At 38.7% G+C, this 26244-nt stretch overlaps 1 pseudogene; it reads right to left on the bottom strand.

Moving 5' to 3' along the window:
- The window catches only part of LOC134378886 (uncharacterized), a 143486-nt pseudogene that overhangs the window by 20041 nt on the left and 97201 nt on the right, over positions 1-26244 (bottom strand).

The raw sequence follows: 26244 nt of genomic DNA, 5'->3' as shown, positions 1-26244 counted from the left end.
ATGACGAATGTGAGCCACGAAACGAGGACAGTCAAACTGAACTCTCTGAACCCGAGGCCTGAGAAAAAAACAAAACCAACAAAAATATTTGAGTGAGTCAGATTATGAACTGCCATTTGAATCTAAGCAAAGCACATGTGTTTTTCCAGATTACAATATTCTTGTATTATATTGTCTCAGATTAGGACACTTAATTCCAATAAGGGCTCTTGAGAGATGAATGAAAATGAATTCTAAAGCTACAAAACACATTTTACTGCATGACAGCTTTGTGACAGTACCTTTTTGTTGGTGAATTAACCATCCTCTTAATGCTTATAGTGGTTTTTATTCATAATATAAACATGGCCAAAAATTCTTAGACATTCATTCTACCAAGGGATGGAGTTAACTTCCTTTCCTTTTAAATATAGCCTGGCTTGTGACAGCTTTGACCTACAAAGACAATAAAAGTGACACTGCATGACTTCCAAACTCAGGTTATAAGAAGCTGTGCAAGGTTCTACCTTGTTTCCTTGGAATACCTCTCTCTGGGACCCCTGAACTGCCATGTCAGAATAACCTTCCTGAGATGGCCATGCTGGAGAGGGCATGAGTAGATGCTCCAGGTGACTGTCCCAACTGAGTCAGCCTTCCTCTATGTCAGCTGTGATCACCAAGATGCCAGCTGAATATCACCAAGTGATCTCCAGCCACATGAAAGAATTACTTGGCCAAGCCCAGTCTGAATGCCTGGCCCACAATACGGTGAGATACAATCATAACAAGTTACTGTTTTAAACCACTAAGAACTGGGGTAGTTTATTATGCAGCAATAGATAACTGTGACAACAGTCATTTAGTGAAATTGTTTATACTGGTTTTTACTGTAATTTATATTACAACATTACATATATGTCATTCTAGAAAAAAATCTATTAACTTAAACTTTTTATTTATTCAACATTTTTGACCATCTTCTCTATGCCAGGTTAAAAAAAAAATGCAAATAAATGGTTACATGAAATGATTTAAAAAATGCAAATACTACCAAAAGGTGGTGTATCTTTTTGCTGTATGTGAAAGTAAGTACATCTCCCATTCTTGTGTCTCAGTACTACTGTCTCCTCCTCTTAGACAATTTCTGTTAGAGTTTATTCATTCTCCTACACATACTCTGTGCATATGTTACATTTACATTTGTATTTATCCATTCCTATTTACACACAAACACAGATACGACCTTATGCTCATCAGTTAAAATATCTTGGGGGTAGATCCATATCTTCATATAAAGAGCTTCCTTGTTCCTTTCCATGGCTGCATGTAAACAATGTCTGGATTTGGCTACAATTTATTTAACCAGTTCCAACTTGATTGTTTCCAGTCACTTGACCTTACAAACAATGCTGCAATTAACAATTCTGCATGTTTGTCCTAGAAGTCTAATTTCTGGGCTCAAAGATACATGCATTTAAAATGTTGATATATTGATCTCAGAGAATTTTCACTTTTCACGTATTCATACTCCACCAAAAATGTAGGAAAGCACCTGTGTAACTGGCAATTTATCATCTAGTTTTTACTTTTAACATTGCTTATATTCTTATTTTTGCCATGAATAAATTATAATTTTTATTTATTCAAATATGTCAACTTATTAATTTTTCCTTTACAGTTTCCAGCCTCTCTTACTCCTTGATGTATTTTTAAAATTCCGTTTTCTTCTACTGTCTTTACAGATTCAATTTTATATTTAAATATAATTTAAATAATGTATGATTTATATACAGTGAAATGTATAAACACTAAGGTTAGAGGTCAAATAGTTTTAACAAATGCATACATCTATGCAATCCACACCACTATCAGAGTTGAGAAAATTTCTGTTTACTCCAGAAAGTTTCCTTGTGCTCTGTCACTCACCTCAAACCCTGCATTTCAAGCAACAATTTTCAGATTTCCTTCACCTGAGATTAGTTTTGCCTGTTCTTATGAATGGAATCATGCAGAACATATTCTTTTGTATTTAGCTTTCTTTGCTCAACCTAAAGTTTTCTAGGCTCATGAATGTTGAATGTATTAGTAATTCATTTTGATCTTATTTATGAGTGGTATTTTATTGTATAAATCTATCACAATTTGCTTATCTGGTCTCTTATTGGGGAACATTTTGGGTTCTCCAGTTTCTTACTAATACAAATATAGCTGTGTGAATATTCCTGTACACACTTTTTGTAAATATGTTTACATTTCTCTTGGGTAGATACCTAAAAGCATAATCTCTGAGTAATAGAAAAGGTGTTGCTTTTTAAAAAAAGAAAATTATAATAAACTTTCAAACTGTTTTCCAAGGTGGTTATATAAGTTTACACTCCACTATCAATGTACAAGAATTCTACTTGCTCCACATCCTCACAAACATTTAGTGTTCTCAGTCTTTTTAACATTAGTCTTTACATGATTGTTGAATGCTAGCACCTTATCATTTTAATTTGCGTTTCTGATTACTATCAATGCTGAGCAATTTTTAATGTGCTTATTGGTCATTGAGATATCTTTTTTACATGTCTGTTCAAGTCTTTGCTCATATTTTTTGGATTGTCTGTTTTCTTATTACATAGCATGTATGTGTATTAGATATATTGTTGTGTGTCAATATGTTGGGGTCTAAGAAAGTAATCTTAACTAATGCCCTTTGTTTATGTAACCTTGTAGCTGGAATGTGCTTATTTGCAGAACGCCCCTGAGAGTTGGTTTAGTGGTCAATCAGTTGTTTGCATCTTCAGCTTCTGTAAACCTGCAGCTTGCCTGTTTCGGAGAAGCTGCCTGCTAAATTTACAAACTTCCTCTAACTGCACTTCCTACTTCTGTACAGCTGCTTGATTAACCCCCAGTTTGTGTGACCCTGCCTGCAGACAGGCAGAGCCAATGAAAAGCCTGCCTGCCTGCTCAAGAAAAGTATAAAACCACAACTCTCCCTGCATTCAGGGTCCCAGGATTTTGGAACGTGAGTTCACCCGGGTCCCGCTAGCATAAATAAACTTCCTGACTCTCCAACCTTCTGAGTGTCCGAAGTTTTCCTTGTCAAGTTCTTTCTGTAACAAATATATCACATATATACAAATACACATACATACTTTAGATACAGTCCTTTTGCCAGGTATGTGTATTGTGAATATTTTCTCCCAATCTGTGGTTTCACTATTGTTTTTTCTTTTCTGTTATTTTTTTTAACAGTGTCAAAGGTCTTCTAACAACAGAAGTTTTTAAATTTGATGAGTTCAACTTATCAGGAGTTTCTACTATGCGCACACATGTGCACGTGTGCACACACACACTCTATTACACTTCTGATGGAGGCCACCCTGAGGATCCCAAAGAAACTGTCTGTTCCCTTCCAAACTGTAGTTACAGCTGTGATAGCTGACAAGTTATCATTAATGAAAAGACCAATATCAGCTACCTTAAAAACACAAACACAAAAAATGTTTGTCATAAACAGACAATGTATTTTAGAACTCTTACCCCTTCTCATTCTATGCTTTCATTAGCTTACAGGTGTTTACAAATTGAAAAGTGTATATAGATTTCCGAAAGGAGAGTTTTTCTCTTAAATTCATTAAAAGTCATTAACTCTTTGTCAGAGAGGCTGAAAACACAGAAACTTGAAGCTAATGTGTCAGTAGTGTTTCCAGCTGCAGAGCAATCAGAGAGGGGAGGAACCAATATCAAAAATATTATGTCAGGGAAATACTGGTTTAAATTTACCAAATATATATTCAGCTACTCAAGAACATATTTTTGCACTAAGGGTATATGATCCTTCACTACAATATCTCTCACTTCAGGGAGCTAGAGATAGGGGGTGTTAATGCAGCCAAATGGCTTATTGGTAACACAGGGGTGATGCAAGGAAACTAGCCAAAGACACCCACCCACATTCGCCAGTGAGGCATCTGCCCATATTCATCATGAGCACCCACAACACTAAGTCTGGCCATCTATCTTCACTGCCACCAGGTCTCTGGAGCTTCTGCATTCCCCCCACCTTCCTTTGGAGAACCCTACCTTCTGGTACACTCCTCATAAACACAAGTCTCCATGCTTTCCTCTGCCAGAATGACTTGGCCCATCTCAGGCATATTGATTAGAACTCAGTGGAAACTTCTGAGTCAGTTTTTTTTAAAGAAAGAAAAACACCCAGGCACAACTGAAAAAAAAATCAAAAACCTTAAATTCTGTGTAGCGATCTGGTTTTGTGCCAGTCTGCAGGGAACAACTTGCAAATTCTTCTTCAGAAGCTGTCAGAATACGCGCCTCGAGTTTGCTCTGACTCAGCTCTCTGCGGGAAAGACATGTCGCTACAGCTGATTCATCAATAAACAGCTCCTTGTCCAAGAGAAGTCACAGAGTCACCTTTGATTCCACTAGACTCAGTTCAAGAAAGGGGTGCTTGTGGTCAGAGTACACTATCACAATTCACACAATTCAGTATATCTTGAACTGCTCAGAGAACGATACTGGACTTTTCTTCACTCCTGGATATGGATTCATCCCAATGGTTTGGAACAAAAACACATATTTAGGAGGGAAGGCATAATTTAGAAAATGTCAAATCACCAGGTGCTTCTTTTTTCATGATGAATCAACATCAATTCTTTTTAAAGATGGTAACAGTATCAGTCCAAAACACATACTATCAAAAGTCAAACTATAAAGGCATCCTCAAATTCTTTAAAGAGTTAGTTTTCTATAAATTGTTCTCTGTACCCTATAACATTGACAAGTTTAAGCATTAACAACCATCTTCTATTCCTATTGCTGAAAGACTAGGTAGTAACCTAGATGAAGGTAAGTACGTCATCATACACTTAACGGTGGTTATCGCATACATTCAATATACAATTCAATAGAAAGCTAATATCTGTCAAAAATTCAGGCTTCTTGCATTTGAATTTGAATCTAATAGTTTACATTTTATTTTATGCAGTATGTGATGCAAAAAGCTGTCTCCAGGGTCTGCAGCTTTCCTGAACATCAGAAGAGCTTACATAAATTATATAGTGATTAACATAAGGCTGGTAAATTCACTTACAAACTTAAATGAACAAATTCCACATCCTATAACAATATAATATAGTACATAGACACAATGAACAATGGAATGTTTTCCATGATGTTTGGTTGAAGGCTATGCATCAAGAAAATTAAAAAATAACTTTGTACTTAGTATTGAGCCAAAAATAGGAAGAATTTCCTAGTCCTATAGAAGAGCTGGAGTAATGATCAGGACTGGTATAAATAAACTAAGCCTTGTTTTCCTTTTGTCTATTTTCTTAAGAGTGTTCTCTGTTCTCTGAGCTCTTATCTGAGCTCAGGATTGTAGAAATTCTTATTTCATAGAAAAAATATGTTAAAATTCAAAATACTTGACAGTCAATTCTGACTCTTCTTAAGGCTTATTATATACCATTGTGACTTACAATCTATTTTAATTTTATCCAAGGCTGAGTCAAGTTTGCTTGTTTGTTTAAGTTTATAATTTCTGTTTCTAATCAGTGAAGAGATGCAGATATTAATAATCACTCAGATTTTTGTGGAGGGGCAGGTGTTCTGGAATGGCAGAGTGAGAAGATATAAATCTGCTTGTGCGTAAAAGGAACAAAAACAATGACAAAAGTCATCAAAATCAACTTTTTTAGAGCTCTGGAAATTAATAAAAGGCATGCAATGATTTGAGAAGCATTATTCAAGAAAAACTTCTGAACCTTCATCACAACAGGGCTTTTGTGACCTTTTAATTTGTCCACAGTAGTACTAGCAGTCTTGTAGCCATGGTAGCTATAAAAACCAGTAGCCTTGCAGCCACTGGAAGAAGAAGACCTGATTTGGAACTCCCCAGACACTCCCATCTCCAGATCCATGTCACTCTACGACCAGACTTGAGGCTCGCTCTGCCAGAAAACCTCTATCCTCAGAGTATTTGTTGAAAACAAACCTTTGAAAATTGTTGAACATCACAGCTGCCTGAGGCTGCAATATCAGTTGGGGGCAAGAGCTTGACCAAAAACTTAAAAAGGAGATCTGGGACATGAGATGTCCATGGGGGCTCTGAAAAGCTCTGCCATGTTCCTTGAGATATAGAATGCAACACACATGTGCAGGCTGTGTGCATTCCCTGGAAACATCTGAAAGCACCCCAGTCTCCCATCTCTGGCTGACCTTTAGGTCCTACATAAGCACGAAGTGAAGGCTAAGACAGAGCTGTAAACTGCCTGAGCATTGAAGACATGCCCCATCACTCTCACCGAGCCCCTCAGCAAACGGTGGAAGACTTATTGGTTCAAGGAAATCTTTGACCAATCATTAGCTGACCACAAAGATAACTAATCAAAGGCTTGGTGACTTAATACTACAGAAAATACAGACTTTACAGAATTAGTTAAGGGAATTTTACTAAACAAACAGCAGCAACAACAAACCCTGGGGGAGGGAGGGTGGAATCCGATACCCCAAGTTGCCACATTATATTATCTAAAGTGCTCAATTTGCTGCCCCAAAATTATAAGATATGCAAAGAAACAGGAATGTAAAGTCCATACAAGAAAAAGAGCACTCAATAGAAAAAGTTCCTAAGAGGGCCCAGATGACCAAATCAGTTATTATGAATATGTTCTAAGAACCAAAGGAAACCACATCGAAAAAATTAAAATTGGTTTAACATTGGAAAATTGTTGCAATGCACTATATTAATAGAATAAAGAAGATAAGTCACTTGATCCTCTTAACAGATGTGGAAACTGGTATTTGACAAAAACCAGCACTCCATCATAAAAAAAAAAAAATTCAACAAATTAGAAATAAAAGGAAACTTTTAACTTAACCTGATAAAGGGCATCTATGAAAAATCCATGGCTAACATCATACTTAACGATGAAAGACAGAAAGTTTCCCTCCTAAGATCAAGAGCAACAATATCTAATCTTGCCACATCTATTCAATATTGTACTGGAGGTTCTTTTTTTTTTTTTTAATTTTATTTTGTCGATATACATTGTGGTTGATTATTGTTGCCCATCACCAAAACCTCCCTCCCTCCTCCCTCTCCTCCCTCCCCCCCAACAATGTCATTTCTGTTTGCTTGTCGTATCAACTTCAAGTAACTGTAGTTGTTATATCTTCTTCCCTCCCCTGCCTCGGTTTTCTTTTTTTGTGTGTGTGTGTATGTGTGAATTTATATATTAATTTTTAGCTCCCACCAATAAGTGAGAACATGTGGTATTTCTCTTTCTATGCCTGACTTGTTTCACTTAATATAATTCTCTCAAGGTCCATCCATGTTGTTGCAAATGGCAGTATTTCATTCGTTTTTATAGCTCAGTAGTATTCCATTGTGTAGATGTACCACATTTTCCATATCCACTCATCCAATGATGGACATTTGGGCTGGTTCCAACTCTTGGCTATTGTAAAGAGTGCTGCAATGAACATTGGGGAAGAAGTATACCCTCGACTTGATGATTTCCATTCCTCTGGGTATATTCCCAGGAGTGGGACAGCTAAGTCATATGGTAGAGCTATCTGCAATTGTTTGAGGAACCTCCATACCATTTTCCATAGAGGCTGCACCATTTTGCAGTCCCACCAACAATGTATGAGAGCTCCTTTTTCTCCGCAACCTCGCCAGCATTTATCGTACAGAGTCTTTTGGATTTTAGCCATCCTAACTGGTGTTAAATAGTATCTCAGTGTGGTTTTCATTTGCATTTCCCAAATGCTGAGTGATGTTGAGCATTTTTTCATATGTCTGTTGGCCATTTGTATATCTTCCTTAGAGAAATGACTACTTAGCTCTTTTGCCCATTTTTTAATTGGGTAGCTTGTTTTTTTCTTGTAAAGTTGTTTGAGTTCCTTATATATTCTGGATATTAATCCTTTGTCAGATGTATATTTTGCAAATATTTTCTCCCACTGTGTTGGTTGTCTTTTAACTCTGTTAATTGTTTCTTTTGCTGTGCAGAAGCTTTTTAGTTTGATATAATCCCATTTGTTTATTTTTCCTTTGGTTGCCCGTACTTTTGGGGTCATATTCATGAAGTCTGTGTCCAGTCCTATTTCCTGAAGTGTTTCTCCTATGTCTTCTTTAAGAAGTTTTATTGCTTCAGGGTATATATTTAAATCCTTAATCCATTTTGAGTTGATTTTAGTATATAGTGAGAGGTATGGGTCTAGTTTCATTCTGCTGCATATGGATATCCAGTTATCCCAGCACCATTTGCTGAAGAGGCAGTCCCTTCCCCAGTGAATAGGCTTGGTGCCTTTGTCAAAGATCAGATGGCAGTAAGTGTGTGGGTTGATTTCTGGATTCTCTATTCTATTCCATTGGTCAGTGTGTCTGTTTTTATGCCAGTACCATACTGTTTTGGTTCTTATAGCTTTGTAGTATAGCTTAAAGTCGGGTAGTGTTATGCCTCCAGCTTTATTTATTTCGCTCAGCATTGCTTTGGCTATGCATGGTCTTTCATTATTCCATATAAATGTCTGGATAGTTCTTTCCATTTCTGAGAAAAATGTCTTTGGAATTTTGGTGGGGATTGCATTGAATTTATATATCACTTTGGGTAGTATGGACATTTTCACTATGTTGATTCTTCCAATCCAAGAGCATGGGATATCTTTCCATCTTCTTGTATCCTCTCTAATTTCTCTCAGCAGTAGTTTGTAGTTCTCATTATAGAGATTTTTCACCTCCTTGGTTAACTCAATTCCTAAGTATTTTATTTTTTTGGTGGCTATTGTAAATGGGCAGGCTTTCTTGATTTCTCGTTCTGCATGTTCACTATTGGAGAAAAGAAATGCTACTGATTTTTGTGTGTTGATTTTGTATACTGCTACTGTGCTGAAATCATTTATCAATTCCAAGAGTTTTTTTGTAAAGGTTTTAGCCTGTTCGATATATAGGATCATGTCATCTGCAAACAGGGACAGTTTGACTTCATCTTTTCCAATCTGGATGCCCTTTATTTCCTTCTCTTCTCTGATTGCTCTGGCTAGTGCTTCCAACACTATGTTGAATAGGAGTGGTGAGAGTGGGCATCCTTGTCTAGTTTCTGTTCTTAAAGGAAAAGCTTTCAGCTTTTCCCCATTCATGATAATATTGGCAGTGGGTTTGTCATACATGGCTTTAATTATGTTGAGATACTTTCCCTCTATACCTAACTTATAGAGGGTCTTTGTCATGAATGAGTGCTGAATTTTATCAAATGCTTTTTCAGCATCTATAGAGATGATCATATGGTCCTTGTGTTTGACTTTATTAATATGGTGTATCACATTTATTGATTTGCGTATGTTGAACCAACCTTGCATCCCTGGGATGAATCCCACTTGAGTGTGGTGAATAATTTTACGTATGTGTTGCTGTGTTCTGTTTGCTAGTATTTTAGTGAGGATTTTTACATCTATATTCATCAAGGATATCGGCTTGTAGTTTTCTTTTTTGGTTATATCTTTACCTGGTTTTGGTATCAGGATGATGTTTGCTTCATAGAATGAGTTTGGGAGATTTGCGTCCGTTTCAATCTTTTGGAATAGTTTGTAAAGAATCGGTGTCAATTCCTCTTTGAATGTTTGGTAAAATTCTGCTGTGAATCCATCTGGTCCTGGACTTTTCTTTGTTGGGAGCCTTCTGATAACAGCTTCAATCTCCTTTATTTTTATTGGTCTGTTCAAATTTTCTACGTCTTCATGGTTCAGTTTGAGGAGCTTGTGTGTGTCCAGAAATTTATCCATTTCCTCCAGATTTTCAAATTTGTTGGCGTATAGTTGTTTATAGTAGTCTCGAATGATTCCTTGTATTTCAGAAGAATCAGTTGTAATATCGCCTTTTTCATTTCTCATTTTTGTTATTTGAGTCTTCTCTCTTCTTTTTTTTGTTAGCCATGCTAATGGTTTGTTAATTTATTTATCTTTTCAAAAAACAAACTTTTTGATTCATTGATCTTTCGTATTGTTTTTTGGGTTTCAATTTCATTAAGTTCTTCTCTGATCTTAATGATTTCTTACCGTCTGCTAACTTTAGGTTTGGATTGTTCTTGTTTTTCTAGTTCTTTCAGGTGAAGTGTTAGGTTGTTCACTTGCCATCTTTCCATTCTTCTGAGGTGAGCATTTAATGCAATAAATTTCCCCCTTAATACAGCTTTTGCAGTATCCCACAGGTTTTGGTATGATGTATCATTGTTTTCATTAGTTTCAATAAGTTTTTTGATTTCCTGCTTGATTTCTTCTTGGGCCCATATGTTATTAAGTAGAATGCTGTTTAATTTCCATGTGTTTGTATAGTTTCCAGAATTTCGTTTGTTATTAATTTCTAGTTTTAATCCATTGTGGTCTGAGAAAATACATGGGATAATTCCAATTTTTTTGAATTCATTGAGACTTGATTTGTGACCTAATATGTGATCGATCCTGGAGAATGATCCATGTGCTGATGAGAAGAATGAATATTCTGAGGTTGTTGGGTGGAATGTTCTGTAGATATCTGCCAATTCCAATTGGTCTAGAGTCTTGTTTAGATCTTGTGTTTCTCTACTGATTCTTTGCCTAGATGATCTGTCTAATATTGACAGTGGGGTGTTCAGGTCCCCTGGTATTATGGTATTCGTGTCTATTTCCTTCTTTAGGTCTAATAGAGTTTGTTTTATAAATCTGGCTGCTCCAACATTGGGTGCGTACATATTTATGATTGTTATGTCTTCTTGATGGATCAGTCCTTTTATCATTAAGTAGTGTCCCTCATTGTCTCTTTTTATGGTTTTTAGTTTAAACTCTATTTTGTCCGATATAAGAATAGCTACTCCAGCTCGTTTTTCTTTTCTGTTTGCATGGTAAATCTTTTTCCATCCTTTCACTCTTAGTCTGTGTGAATCTTTATGGGTGAGGTGGGTCTTTTGTAGGCAGCATATAGTTGGGTCCTCCTTTTTGATCCAGTCAGCCAGTCTGTGTCTTTTGATTGGGGAATTTAAGCCTTTTACATTAAGAGTTGTTATTGAAAGGTGTTGATTTATTCCTAGCATTTTATTGGTTGTTTGGTTGTCTTAGGTGTCTTTTGTTCCTTGCTTTCTGATTTACTGTTTGGTTTCTGTGTTTGTTGGTTCCTTAGGTTGTAGATAGCATTTTTGTTTGTTTGTTTTCTCTTCATGAATGCCATTTTTATTATACTAGTGGGTTTTGATTTTTCTTGGGTTTTTATGGCAGTGGTAGTTATTTTTCAGGAACCAAACCTAGTACTCCCTTAAGGATTTCTTGTAAGGGTTGTCCTGTGGTAGTGAACTCCTGTGGTTTTTGTTTGTCTGAGAAATATACTATTTGCCCTTCATTTCAGAAGGATAGCCTTGCAGGGTAGAGTATTCTTGGCTGGCAATCTTTGTCTTTTAGTATTTTGAATATATCATCCTATTCCTTTCTAGCTTTTAGGGTTTGTGATGAAAAGTCTGATGTTAGTCTGATTGGGGCTCCCTTATAGGTGATTTGACGCTTCTCTCTTGCAGCTTTTAAGATTCTCTCTTTGTCTCTGAGTTTTACCAATTTGACTATTACATGTCTTGGAGAAGGCCTTTTTGGGTTGAGTACGTTTGGAGATTGTTGAGCTTCCTGGATCTGAAGATCTGTGATTTTTCCTATACCTGGGAATTTTTCTGCCACTATTTTGTTGAATATGTTTTCCATGCAATCTCCATTTTCCTCCCCTTCTGGAATACCCATGACTCGGATATTTGAGCGCTTAAGGTTGTCTGATATCTCTCTCAGTATTTTCTTCAATGTCTTTGATTCTTTTTTCTTTTTTTTTTTTGTTGTCTGCTTGTGTTATGTCAAACAGCCCATCTTCAAGTTCAGAGGTTCTCTCTTCAACTTCGACAAGCCTGCTGGTTAAACTCTCTGTTGTGTTTTTTATTTCGCTGAATAACTTCTTCAGTTCAGCAAGTTCTGCTACATTTTTTTTCAGGACATTGATTTCCCTGTACGTTTCCTCTTTCAGGTCCTGTATACTTTTCCTTGTTTCATCATGATGTCTAGCTGAGTTTTCTTGCATCTCATTCAGTTTCCTTAGAATTATCACTCGAAATTCCTTGTCAGCCATTTCAAGGGCTTCTTGTTCTATAGGATCTAGAGTTTGAGATTTATTAACTTTTGGTGGTGTACTTTCTTGATTTTTTGTATTTCTGGTATCTTTTTTTTGATGTTTGTTCATTGTGGCAGGGGGTTTCACCGTCCACCGGTTTGAGACTATTGACTAACTAAGATGTTGCTGTGATTGCCAATTTGGTATGGCTACCTCTGTGACTGCTCAGTTGGCCTCTAATGCCTTGTATGTGTGGTTGCCTTGGGTCTTGGGCCTCTCCGGGGAGCCACCTCTCTGGTCAGCTTGGACTTTGCTGGGCTCTGGATCACAGGGCGGTATCGCAGGGTGTGTGGTCTCTGCTGAGCTTTCACTTCCCTGGGAAGAAATTCTCTCTGCCGATTTCCAGGCTCATGGTCTCAGTGGTCCCAGGGCACAGCTCTCAGGAGTAAATCTGCAGAGACTGGGGCGCTGCTCAAATGATCTGATGGCAACTTCACTCGCCCGCCTGGGCTCGGGCTCGGGCAGCGTGTGCACTGCACACTCACTGGCTTGCTCTCTTCTCTCTGCCTGGGACGGACTCTCCCGGCTTCTTACACCCACTCCAGCTCATCTTTCTTCTTGTACTGGGGTTCTAACCAGAGAAATTAGGCAAGAAAAAGAAATAAAAGGCATCCAGATTGGAAAAGAAGAAGTAAAAAATCTCTACTTATAGATGACCTGAAATTGTACACAGAAAATCTTTAAAAATCCACTAAAAATTATTAGAACTAATAAATGAATCCAGAGAAGTTGCAGGACATAAGTTCAGTATATAAAAATCAATTGTATCTCTATACATTTAGAAAGAACAATGCAAAAATAAAGTAAAGAAATTAATTCCATTTATAATAGCATCAAAAATAATAATATAGAAATAAATTTAACAAAATAAATGTACCTTACACACTAAAAACTACAAAACATTGTTGAAGGAAATTAAAGAAAATCTAAATAAATGGAGAGGCATCCGGCATCCAAGTTTCACAGATCAGAGGAAATCATATTGTTAAAATATCAATATTCCCTAAATTAATCTATAGATCATCACAATCTCTATCAAAATCATAGCTGGTTTTTGGCAGCAATTGACAAGCTTGTCCTAAAATTTATGGAAGTACAAGAAATCCAGAAGAGCCAAAACAATTTTAAAAACAAAGTTGGAGGATGCACAGTTCTCAATTTCACAACTTAGTACAATGTTATAGTAATCAAAGCTGAACTGGCATAATGATACACATATAGATGAATGGAATAGAATTGAGAATACAAAAATAAACCTTTATCATTAGGGTTAATTGACTTTTGAGAAGGGTGCCAAGACAATTTAATGGGGAAAGAATAGTCTTTTCAACAAATGGTGCTGGGACGACTAGATATTAACATGCCAAAGGAGAAAGTTGTGCCCCTTCATCATACCCTATACACACAAAACCTCAAAATGGATCATAAACCTATGTAAGAGATAAAACTATAAAATCCTTAGAAGAAAACATGGGAGTAAGTCTTTGTGACCTTAGGATAGGCAATGATTTCTTAGACAGGACATCAAAAACAAGATCAATAGAAGAAAAAAAACAGATAAATTGAACCTCACTAAAACTAAAAACATTTTGATGCAAACGATACATCAAGAAAGTGAAAAGGCCACCCACAGAATGGGATAAAATATTTGCAAATCATGCATTTTATAAGAGACTTCATTCAGTATATGTAAAGAAGTGTACAACTCAACAATAAAGAGATGAATAAGTCAATTAAAAATGGGCAAAAGATGTGAACAGACATTTTTCAATAAAAAGAGATATAAAAATGGATTAAAAAGCACATGAAAAGATCCTCAACATCGTTAGTCATTAGGTGAATGCAAATGAAAACCACAGAGAGGTAGCACTTCCCATCTACTGTGACGTCTATAATAAAGAAGATGTGCAATAAGAAGGGATTGTGAGGATGTGGAGAAACTGGAACCCTCATAAGTTGCTGTTGAGAATGTAAAATACTCAGCCACCTTTGGAAACAGTTTGGTAATTCCTCAAAATGTTAAACACAGAGTTACCATATCTAGCCATTCCACACCTAGGTACCTGAAGGAAACAGATGAACAGCCCCTCAAAGATGCCCACCTCCTAATCCCTGAAACCTGTGGACATATTGCCTCACATGGAAAAAGGAATTTGGAACCTGTGATTAAGTGTCCTGAGGTGGAGAGATGAACCTGGGTTATCTGTGGTCCAGTATAGCCACAGAGGTCCTTATAAAATAGAGGCAGGAGGGTCAGAGAAGACCATATGCCAATGAAGGAAAAAAAGAGAGTTAGTGTATACTCTGTTTTCTGTTGCTTATAACAGAATACCTGAAACTGGATAATTTATAAAGAAATAGCACTTGTTTCTTGCTGTTTTGGAGGCTGCAAAGTCCAAGGTCCAGAGGACACATCCGGTGCAGGCGTTCTTCTTGGTCAGGGCTCTCTGCAGTGTCCTGAGGTGGTGCAGAACATCACATAGCAAGATTGGCAAAAGGGCTTTCATGTGCTCCTTTTAAAGCCACCACTCCATGCCCATGATAACCCATGAACCCATGAACCCATTAATGGACTAATCCACTCATGAGGGCAGGGCCCTTATGATCCAATCACCCCCTAAAGCTTCACCTTTCAACACTGCCACACTGGGGATCAATCTTCCACATGAGCTTCAGAGGGGACAAACATTCAACTCATGTTGGTTAGAAACGCAACAAAGAAGCAGAGATCAGAAAAGGAAGATGGGACGATGGAAGCAAGGCAGGAATGGTGCCTTTGCTGGCAGGAGCCAAGGAATGCAGGTGCCTCCAGAAGTTACAGAAGGGTCCCCTAGATCCTCCAGAAGAATAATAACCCTGCCAAACCTTTATTTTAGCCCAGTGATACTGATTTCTGACTTCAGACCTCTAAAACTATAAGATAATACATTCATGTAGTTTTAAGCCACTGTTTATGGTAACTTGTTACAGTAGCAATAGGAAACTAATACAATAACCAAGAGAAATAAAAACGTGTGTCCACACAAAAGCTTGTACACAACTGTTCTTATAGTCTTATCATTTGCAATAACCAAAAAGTGAAAATAACTCAAATGTTCATCGACTGATGAGTGGGTAAACAGAACATCGTATATCCATATAATGGAATGTTATCTGCAATAGAAACGAATGAATACTAACACATGCTACAACACAGATAAACTTTGAAAACACTATGCCAGTCAAAAGAAGTCAGTTAATTACATGAAAAGTATAGAATGGGCAAATCTAGTGAAACAAGTAAATTAATAGGGGAATGAGGAGTAACTGCTAACAGGTGTGGGGTTTCATTTTTGAATGATTAAATTGTATTATATCAGATAGAGATGATGGTTGCTCAACTGTGTGAATATAATAAAATCTACTGAATTATATACATTAAATTGATAACTTCTCTTATATGAATTATCTTAATACAGTGTGATGAATAACCTGTGACAAAACACAATTGCTCACTTCACTCTACCTGACAGCCAAGTACTTCAACCTACAGCAGAACATAAGGTATTGATTTTTATCTCTCAATTGTGTTTTTAGTTTTACACTAAGTATAGCTAGCCCCAGAGTGAATGCCAAGTTAATTAATTTATTTATTCACTCAACAAATGAATGCCCACTTTGTGCCATACCATGACTGGGCACTGAACCATGAGTACCAATGGAATGCACTAGGGGGCTTGCCGGTTATTTTTCTCTTATTCATACAGGGATGGTGACTCTAATGTCTTGCTCCCAACCTATCACATATTTTGAATATGCTAAACTCCATCATGTCTATCATTTCTTATGTAATAAACAACTCTATGCTGTATAGATATAGATTAGTTCAAATTTGCTTACAAGATTATTGGAGAGCTCTAATTTGTTGATACAGATTAGGTCTAACCTATTTATATACACATGCCTCTGTACTTATGCTGGAGTATTTCAAATACAGGATGATATTAACCAATATATAAATGAATTAATGCTATGACTGAGATGTTTAAGGAGGTAAGAGAGCAATCATTACCTTGTCTCTCAAGTCAAAGAAGTTCCTTTAAAGGAAACCAGCAGGAGAGTATTTCAGGAAGATAGCAACATGGCCAAGATCCATAGATGGAAGAATCATGTAAGGGAGAAGCCAGTGTGGGCGGAGTTTGTGAGAAGAAGCAACAGCAGGGCCAGCTCTTGCAGGATCTTAAAGGCCATCATGGCAGAGGCTGGTGGTGGCTCCCCAACATCCATCTTCAAAGCCTTCTTTCTTATTAATACCCTACTATGAATACTACTTTTTAGCTGGATATTGTGCACATGTATAAAAGACTTTACATCCCACCTCCCTTGCTGCTAGGCATGGTTGTGTGATAAAGCTGTGGACAACTCGAAGTAAGCTGAATGGTCTTTTGAGGGAGTGAATGTCTTTTTCTATGCCATTTGCTCCTCCGAGTTAGCGGGAAGGAGGATGCAATGACTGGAGATAAGGTGTATGTCTTCACCAGGAGTGAAAGCTGCATGCTTCAAATGCCAGAAAGAGAAGGAAGGGGTCAAAGTCACAAGTACCCCATTATACTAAGTCAGCCTTAGTCTGCCTACCTCTTATTTCTTTTATGTGATGGAGAAAAAATTTCTGTCCTGTTAATCCGTGGTCATTTTAGGTTTTCTGTCCTTTACAGTGAAACATAATTAATATACTCTTAAGGATGTGTAAGTCTCTCCTGCAAGTATTGGGAAGATCATAAATGTTATGACATAATTGCCTTAGGCTTTAAAAAAAATCTCTTTGTTGTATAAATAATTGATGAAAGTGGGAAATATTGAATATAGTGGGAAACTATTATAATAATTTAGGTTAAAGATGTTAGTGAATTAGACTAAAACAGGGTCAGATAAAAAGAAAAGGAAAAAACAAATTTGAGTAGTATTTGGGATAGAGAACCAGCAGGACTTGGGTACTGATCAGTGTGGGGAGTGAAGAACAGGGAGGTGTTGGGAATGCCTGCAGTCATTCTAAGATGAGCAGCTGGTGGGCCGAGGTGCTGTTTCCTGAAATGGGAAACACTGGAGGAAGAACAGTCTTCAGAGGAAGATCAAGAGTTTAATTTTGGACTGAGCACATCTAAGCTGGCTGCAGCTATGGCAAACTTGCAGTTGGATACGAAGAAAGAGAGATCAGAAGATAGGTTTAGGTTAGATTCACACATTAGTGTTGTGGGATGCTCCTGGTGAAAACTTGAATTCAGGGGAATTCTGGCTGCTGCTTTTCTTTCTCTGCTCTAGTGTCGTGCCTTATAAACTGCAGATTATGATCCCTGGGTGGTTCATAAAAATCAATACTTTTTACTTCATTAGCTTAATTTTTAAATGTGATAGAATTTAAAAATCATGATGTACCACTGATAATTAAAGTATATTTTAAATAAAACCTTCATTTCCATTTTTATGTATGTATATGTAAATGTGTTATAGATATACACATATGAGGGTCTATGCACAGAGACATACATACATGAGCATGGGTGGATAGACGTATGTAAGCTCGTTAGGCAGATATTTTTGTCTGTTTTGGTCACTGACATATATCCACTGCCTAGGATAACACATGGCAGGCACTAACTAAACCTTAACTGATTGTGGGTATACATGTATGTGGGTATATATGTATGTGTACATTCACTGGGTTGCAATATAAAAACTATGTTTTACTATATTAATTTTCACATAATTTCAAACATAAATTTGCGAGAAAAGTCAAAGAATTCCCAGATACCCTTTAACCTTCACCCCGATTCCCCAAAAGTTAACATTTTACTGCGTTTGCTCTCTCTCTCTATCCATCTATCTATCCACACATACATTTTTCTGAACTATTCAAAATTGCAGACATACGCCCCTTTACCCCTAAGTCAGTATTTGTGTCTTAAAAACAGGAATTATCTTATACAACCACAAAGTAGTGATCAAAAGCATGAAATTAACATTGAAATAATACTATTATCTAATCTATAGTCTGTATTGGGATTTTGGACAATTGTCCTAATAATGTCTTTTATAGCAAAAGAAGACTCAAGGTCATGTGTCCTATTTATTGGTCACATCTCTTCAGTCTCTTTTAATCTGGGGCAGTTCCTGAATCCTTCTCTTAATGAAATATGTTTTTTGCTGTGGGTCAAGGTAAAAACGATGTTCCTGAAAGTTACTGCCCTGATTAGTAGTTAGAGTCTAAGATATCACCTTGGGCTGCTTTCAGAGGGGAAGTCACCCGAAGAAGATTCTCTTTCTTGAAACGGTGAGGGAGGCTTCTGGATTCCATCAGGACATACTGTTAGATAAAGGAACGCGATGGGCATGTCTTTGTTGCCGTGTTTGGATTCTGAGAGGATTTTAGAGCCCATAGTGGGGAAAATGAGGTTAATGACACCTTTGGGTTAAGGATCTGGAAAGGAAGTGCTGGCTGACCTGAGCAGGTGGTTGCCAAGGAAGAACAGAGAACAGCTCTTCCAGATTTTTCCAGGGTGATTTTGAATGCTCTGACATAGCCCTCTGGTGGCTGCCACTTTGGGGAGCACTGACACCTGAGACCTGCGACAGGCCAATAGGAAGTACCCATGGCCCACCTGGCATGGAGGGGGGAAATGCCCCCTAGGAGCCCTGCCCAGGTTCTGCATTAATAGTGGCATCTGCCCACCTGGGTAGGATGTGCTGTCAACAGCTGTGTGGCGGCAAGAAGAGAAAGGGGATGGTAGGATGCCAGGTTTTCCCGGTAAACAACTGACTCCCCCACCTTGCTCCATTTTAAACTTGTATATCCTGGGACTCTGGAGTCATCAAGAGAATGGAGGATCCTCAGAGGGAAAGTACTGAAATATTTGCTAATGTGGAAAGGGGGATCTCAACCCGTCACCTCTAATTTGAATTGTACAATATAAACATGGGTTTGTATTTGCATAACGAGTTTTTGGAACAAGTCCTGCCAGTCACAGACTGTTTTTAATATACAGGAGATGGAAGAAGTCTCCTGGGGAGAGAGGAAAGAATGAAAAGAGAGCCAAGGGCTGAGCCTGAGGAATGCCATCATTTCCAAGTCAGGCAGAGAAGTAGTTGTCAAAGGAGACAGACAGGAGACAGCTCTTCAGTCTCAGTTCTTTCACTTAGAACGTGAACGTCTGATGTGATTTGAGTCTCCCGCCCCCCTTAGTACAGGGAGGAGCAAGTGTTCTCTGGACCTACCCAGATGTAACTGTGGTTTTGTGTGTCCACGTGCTCCACGACGTCAGGTGGAGCCTCCAGCATGCCGTGCATGTGAGGGCTCCCTCCTGAACACTGGCTACCACTCCAACCAACCCAGAAACTAGTGGGAACAAGCGACTTTGCTTCCCTTCCCTGTCCACTGTCCCATTGCTCCCTCTTTACTGCCCACCACCGTGAACAGGCAATAACAGTCCTGGCAAGATCGCAGCCCTGCCCAGTCTCTCTGTGGACGCTGCTTGGGCTGCAGGCACCAGGCCTCTAGGCAACTGGTCAATTTTTAGGGGAAGGGAAGGACCTGGCCTCTTTTTGCCTGGCAATGCCACACCATGCCAACTCTCCTAGTTATAATCCTAGTCACTAGGAGCAGATCAGAAAGTTGGCTGGCTACACAGATAACCTTGCAGGGAGAGGGTGGGAAGCTGGACGTGCTCCCTTGGCTTTAGTGAGCCTCTGTGCCTCTCCCAAGCAGGTGGTGATTGCAAGAAATAACTCTCCTCCCAAACACTGCACTTAACCAAAAATGCTCCTTCCGTCTGCTCGTCCTCCCCTCCACCAAGGAGGACAAAGTGGGGGTAGAGGATGGGGTGGAGGGGGTGGTTCTCTGAACTGATCCCTCTCAGTAAGCTCTGAAAGGTGGTGGCTGGACCCAACCACTGGGGGTCCAAGGTGGGGCAGGGGGAGGAGATTGCCTTGGTCCAGGCAGTTGTCAGACTTTGGAATAGCACAGAGATAATAAGAAAGAGACCAACCTCCAGTTGGTTCTATTACTATTTTTAAACTCTCTACAAACAGCGCAGCTCCCTGTTGCCTGCAGCTGGAAGTCGACTACTGCAAGCTCCCCACATGTGGGGATGCTTTTCTGGATGGTTTTCTGACCTGAGAATGAGGGCAACTAATGTGGTCCTTAATTTCTGGGATATCAGGAAAAATCCACATTGAAATCCTACATTAGATGTTCCCTGAATGGAAGGTCAGGGAGGGAGGGAATTGGGTGCTAGACAACCAGGAAAAATAAAAGAACACATTTCCACTACAACGACTTTGTAAGTATGAGAGAGAAGTCGGATGTGTGTGTGCATGTGTGTACAGATGTCCTCATGTCACTTGCAATCCTTCACATATATACACACTAGGAACCAAGGCTGCGTATGCAGACAGGTGATGTAGACGTGTTCCTACTGGAGCCATGAGAAGGCTGTCTCAGATGTCTCCCTGCCGCCCGTTTTCATAGTGCATGCATATCCAACTTCAGAGTCATTCTTTTGTGAACATGATCTTCAGGCCATTTTCTCCTTAGGTTTCCAGAAACCTCAGCTAAAATGTGCACTTTCTTCTCTGAATTTCCAAATGCTTTTTCAAAGGGCAGGGATCTCACTAAGCCCTCCTTGTAGTACCCACAGCACCAAATTCAGTGCCTGGCACATACTGGTTACTCAACAAATAAACACTGAGCGAATTAAAACATAATTATATTTGTGAATTCTAGAAATCTAAGGCACTAGCATGTCAGGGCTATTCAGCCTAGCTTTCTCGGGGAAAGAAAACACAGAGCATCCCCAGTTGCTCTGGACTGTCATAATGCTGACACTGCATAGAGAAGAACTCACTGAAGTGACAGCATCAAAACGGTGACATCAGAACACCTTATACCCACTCCCACTCCATTAATAACCTCAGGCTGGTCATTTAACTTCTCCGATCTCAGTTTTCTCATCTAAAAATTATCAAGGTTGGATTAAGCCTGTCTAGGGTCCTTTTCCTCTGTTCCCTGCTATAGAAAGGGGGGGGGGACTTCCATCGTTATTGACTGTCATCACATGTCATCACTGAACACTACTTCAGTGCTGTCACTCCACCCCTTAAAATGCCTGTGGTGATTGTTCAATACCTACAGGATCAAGTTAAAACTCCTTCAGCTAACATTCAAAACAAGACCCTCCCTAATCTTATACCTCGCCTACTTTTTCAGCCTTATTTCTCGCCAGTCCCCTATTTTTTTATACTAAAAACTGTTTAATGTACACTTCAAATAGGTTAATTGTGTGCTATGTGAATTATATCTCAATATAGCTGTTATTTTTTTAAAGCACAAAATTCACCATAAAAGAATTTCTGAAAAAAAACTAGTAATCGCAATTACAAATGGCTAACAGAAGACTCCTAAAAAAGAAATTGCTAGATTAAGAAGTAGAGCTGACATCATTTAACCTAGACTTGGTTGAGAGTGGAGCTAGTGAAGTGTTAGAACTATGTGTCTAGAACTTGACGCAACGCATTGTAGAGAAACAGATCCGCTAAGAATTCTGTTGCCTAATTTGGGCCTGCACTCTGATGGAATGTCTTTCAGGGATCAAGATAACAGAGCCTGTAGAAAGGTTTCAAGTGCTTCTGGAGTTAGGTTGACAGAGTTCTCCACTGAAGCTGCTTTGGCCTCCCAAATGGAAATTTTCAGCTCTTCATGAATGTTTGTTTTCAAAGTTTGAAATGTCCTTGTCCACATCACATAGCAGCCCACAAAGGCACTCAGCACTATGCACCCAGAGGCTTTAAATGGAAGTTTTTCTTTACCTTCTTCTTTTCTGTGGTGTGCTTAGGCAACCCGTCAACATCCGAGGGGTGTTGCAGGGCCCTTCTGAGTGATCTCACCCCGATGCCACAGTTCTTTCTGGAACTTGGTGAGTAGCATGTTCTATAGATAGTCCCCTTGCCTTCGTTTCAATGTACTTACTTCCTGTCACTGCTTGAATAGATGTTAATCTGGTCTGTTTATTCCAGTGTCTTCAGTGTTTTCTTACATGGACCAAGTGGAAGAACAACAGGACTGAGCCATGAACACTGTCCTTCCTTGTGAGCAGCTGCCGTGGGGTCTCTTCCCATTCCTCATGTTTGCAGCGATCCTTGGTGTTCCTTGACTTGAAGATGTGTCATCCCAGTCGCACGGCTGTCTCTTCTCTGTGTCTTCACGTCATCTTCCCTCTGTGTATGTCCAAGCAGTCCCTTATTTTAAGCTTCTCTTGCAGACAAAATTGTCCTATTTTTGGTCCCACAAATAGTCTTATTTATTTATTTTTCTTACTTTGTTCCTTTACTCCAATAATTCTGTTCACATATATGATGGTTAATTTTAGGTGTTAACTTGACTTGGTTAAGAGATGCCCAGAGAGCTGGTCAAACATTACTCTGGGTGTGTCTGTGAGGATGTTTCCAGAAGAGACCAGTATTTGAATCAGTGGACTGAGTAAAGAAGATTGTCCTCAGTCCATGTGGACCAGCACCTTCCACTGTGGAGGGCCTGGACAGAATGAAAAGGAGGAAGAATGATGAGTTTTCTCTCTTCTGCAGCTGGAGATCCGTCTCCTTCTACCCTTAGACATCAGAACTCCAGGTTCTCAGGCCTTTGGTCTGGAACTTCATGACACCACCAGCTTCCCTGGGTTTCCAGCTCGTAGATTACACATTGCAGAACTGCTGGGCCCACATAACTATGTGAGCCAATTCCCATAATAAATCTTCTCTCATATATCTACATCCATATCTACTTATCTATCTGTCTGTCTGTCTGTCTACCTTTCTATCTAATTGGTTCTGATTCTCTGGAGAACCCTGATTAATACAACATGGAGTTCCCAAACTCCCCCTGTGTCATCTTGAAATCCTCTTCATTCTTCAAAATTAGCTCAAATAAAACGTCTCTCCGAAGTCTTCAATAGCCAGAAGTGACAGTTCTTCCTTTGAATTCTTGTAAAAACTCTCATTTATATCAACCCTATAGCTCTTTCAAAATGCCTTTTATTTTAGATATTTGTGTACTTGCGTTACTGATATCTCCAAAGTTGCATGCTCCCTGAGTATGGGAACAACTACTTAGAAATCTTTATGTCTTATATATATATGACCCTGTCGAAATGCCTTGCAGGAACATGGTGGAAGAGAACCAGCATTTATCCATGTCACTATTACACAAAGAACTTTATATACATATCCCATTTAGTACTTATAATAATCCTATGACAGTACATATAATTACTCTCATTATACAGGTGTGAAAAGACTCAGAGAGGTTTAGAAATTTGCTAATTATTAATACCTAATAAGTAATAGGGAATCATGACCAGAAGTGTCTGATTCTAAAGTGTGTGATTTTCCCTACCAAAAAGCTTCTGATATATATAGTAGTTGCTCAACACATATTAATGAACAAATGGTAAATCACTGTGGCAGAGACAGTAAATGCTCACCAAATATCTGTGCACTTCTCTGAATTTCCCAGCCCCTCTTGCTATTAGGTTGGGGCCACATGACTGGGTTCTGGCCAGTGGGATCCTGCCTCATTCTGATGAGGGCCAGGTATTTCAGACAGCCACACAGTGGAGAAGCATTCTCTACCAGAATCAGATGGCTGTGTGACAGGAAATAAACTCTCACTGGTTAAGCTACTGAGATTGTAAGATTTGTCTGTTGCTAAGTAAGATTTATCTGTTGTTAATTACTCTGAATAATAAGGCGACTGAGCAAATGAGCACAATTTATATGGTAGTATTGCTGTTCTAAGAAGATTTATTGCATATTACCTAGGTGCCTGTTTACTCATCTATTGTAATATAATTGCTGCTCTTAGAAGAGTCAGCCGAGGTCACTGCTATTCTTAGAATAGATGCCAATAAATCCTTAATCCTTGAGCACATGTATTGAAAACTATAATTTCAAGATGCATGCATATGAGTGTTTGTGCTTTCATATATGCATTTCCATGACTGTCACACTCAACGAGCAGGACTCTCGAGCTGTGCTTGATCCCTTGATGCTTATTTGGTGGGTTAGTTGCTCTTTCTTTGACCCAGCATGTGAATTTAGGCAGGGACCATGAATGTTCTGGTTGCCTTTACATAATAAAAATTCTTACAGTCATTTTAAGACATAAAAAAGTCTCAATTTAGTAATAATGTGATATTTGTCTAATAATCAACACTACAAACTTGATTCAAATTTGAGATTTCTCCTTTTTTTTTTTCCAGCTCTGGTCTATTGCAGGTGGGAAGTCACCCTTGGAAGGGAAACAATCACCCATCCTTAGCCCCTACAACCTCTGGAAGGATAGACCATTCCCAACCTGCAACGATCTCTCTTCTTCACTCAAACCGGCTGCCCAACCAATCTCCCACCTTTTAGATTTTTCTGGTTGGATTCAGAAACTTGTGCAGCAAACCCCAAAACTTTAGGGGAACCTTAAAGCTCTAAGTGGTCTCCCTAAAACCCCCTTAATGAGTTTAAGGTAAAGGAGAACACCCCGACAGTGCTCTCCAAAAATCTTCTTCCCAAACCTCCTTTAATTCCAAAAAACTAACCCTTTGTAAGGAGTGCGTAAAAGGTGCATGAATTATGTAATCGTTATCTGGCTGTCTCTTTTGGACAGATTCCCCTCTCCCTTTGGAATCTCTTTTCTCAGTGCTGCAAATAACATTTTAGTGTTCAGTTAGATGTACAAACTCTTGCTGAGGTCAAATCTAGGAAGTGGAGTTTTTTTGCGGGGGTACTTTTTACTTTTATACTGTTTGATTTTTAAACAAGCTTGATGGTTTTCACAATAATAATTGTTTAATAAAACTTGCCCTTAGAAAAAAATGTTAATTACTATATAGTTTGCTAGCCCTCTCAGGAATATTTATTGTCATTAATTTATTGTCAAAATTATTAAATTCAAGTATTTTAAAGCTGATTTTCCTACAAGAAACTTACAAGAAATAAGAGATATAAAAAACACAATGAGTGACCGCTCCCATACAGTCATGACTTACTGCAGTTTGTCTGCAACCAGAATGAGAAGGAGGCAGCTGACCACTGACATGAGAATCTCTGACATAATCAGACAACTTATTTCACGTATGCAGCAATTTAAAAAAAAAAGCTCTGAGTTTTTTATCTTGGGGAGATATCTCACGTCACTATTATTTGCAATAAAATCTCTGAATCAAAGATGTCAAAATTAACATTTTTTTTCAAGCAATATAATTCCTGAAGAGCAAGAAAGTCATTGTACTCCTTATCCCCCTACCACCTGTTTCCACATACTGAGCATGCAGTAGGTATTCAACAAATATTCACTACAGGATTTTTCAAAGAGGAGCCTGGTACCATCTTTGCTACATATCTCCGTATTGCCCTCCTGATGGGACCCAGCACAGAAAAATCTGGAATTCTCCTCTGCCCAGTCCCATCAGCAGAGAGCTTTTCACATGGATTCACAGAGAATTGTCTTTAAAGACCAATAGTCATGACCACTTCCAATTTTCTAACTTTGAAAAAGGGAGTGATTGCCCATCCTCTTTTTATATAGCTAGAAGAAATAAGTAGATACAGACACATTTTTCATAGTATTTTAGAATTAAAAAAAAATAAAAAGTGGCCCCCTCTAAACTAGAATCCTAAGAACTGATTCACTGAATGTGGTGAACCACAGTGACTTCAGAGAGCAGCTATGGGATCCCAAGGAACCAGAAAACACTGCCTCCGCTACCTCCCTCAAAATTATAAAAACCCAGTTGCTATTTTAGTACATGCCCCCGACCCCAGTTCTAACAACCATCTTGGGTGGGTGACAAACATCTATTTAAACCACATGACTGTGAGTAAAGACATCTGCCTTCTGCTCCTTGTGGCTTCCAACCCACCCTGGCAGAGGTGACACCGGCAGACAGTGGTTGACGGGATGGGTGTTAAAACTGAGCCAACTCCCGAGCATGCCCAGCTGTGGAGAAAAACTGTCAGACTTTCAGATGGAGCCAAGCTTTAGCAACCATGACAGAGCCAGGGAG

This window comes from Cynocephalus volans, chromosome 5 (genome assembly GCF_027409185.1).
Source record: "Cynocephalus volans isolate mCynVol1 chromosome 5, mCynVol1.pri, whole genome shotgun sequence".
In the NCBI taxonomy this organism is placed as follows: domain Eukaryota; kingdom Metazoa; phylum Chordata; class Mammalia; order Dermoptera; family Cynocephalidae; genus Cynocephalus; species Cynocephalus volans.
This window is presented reverse-complemented; position numbering and strand designations above follow the sequence as displayed.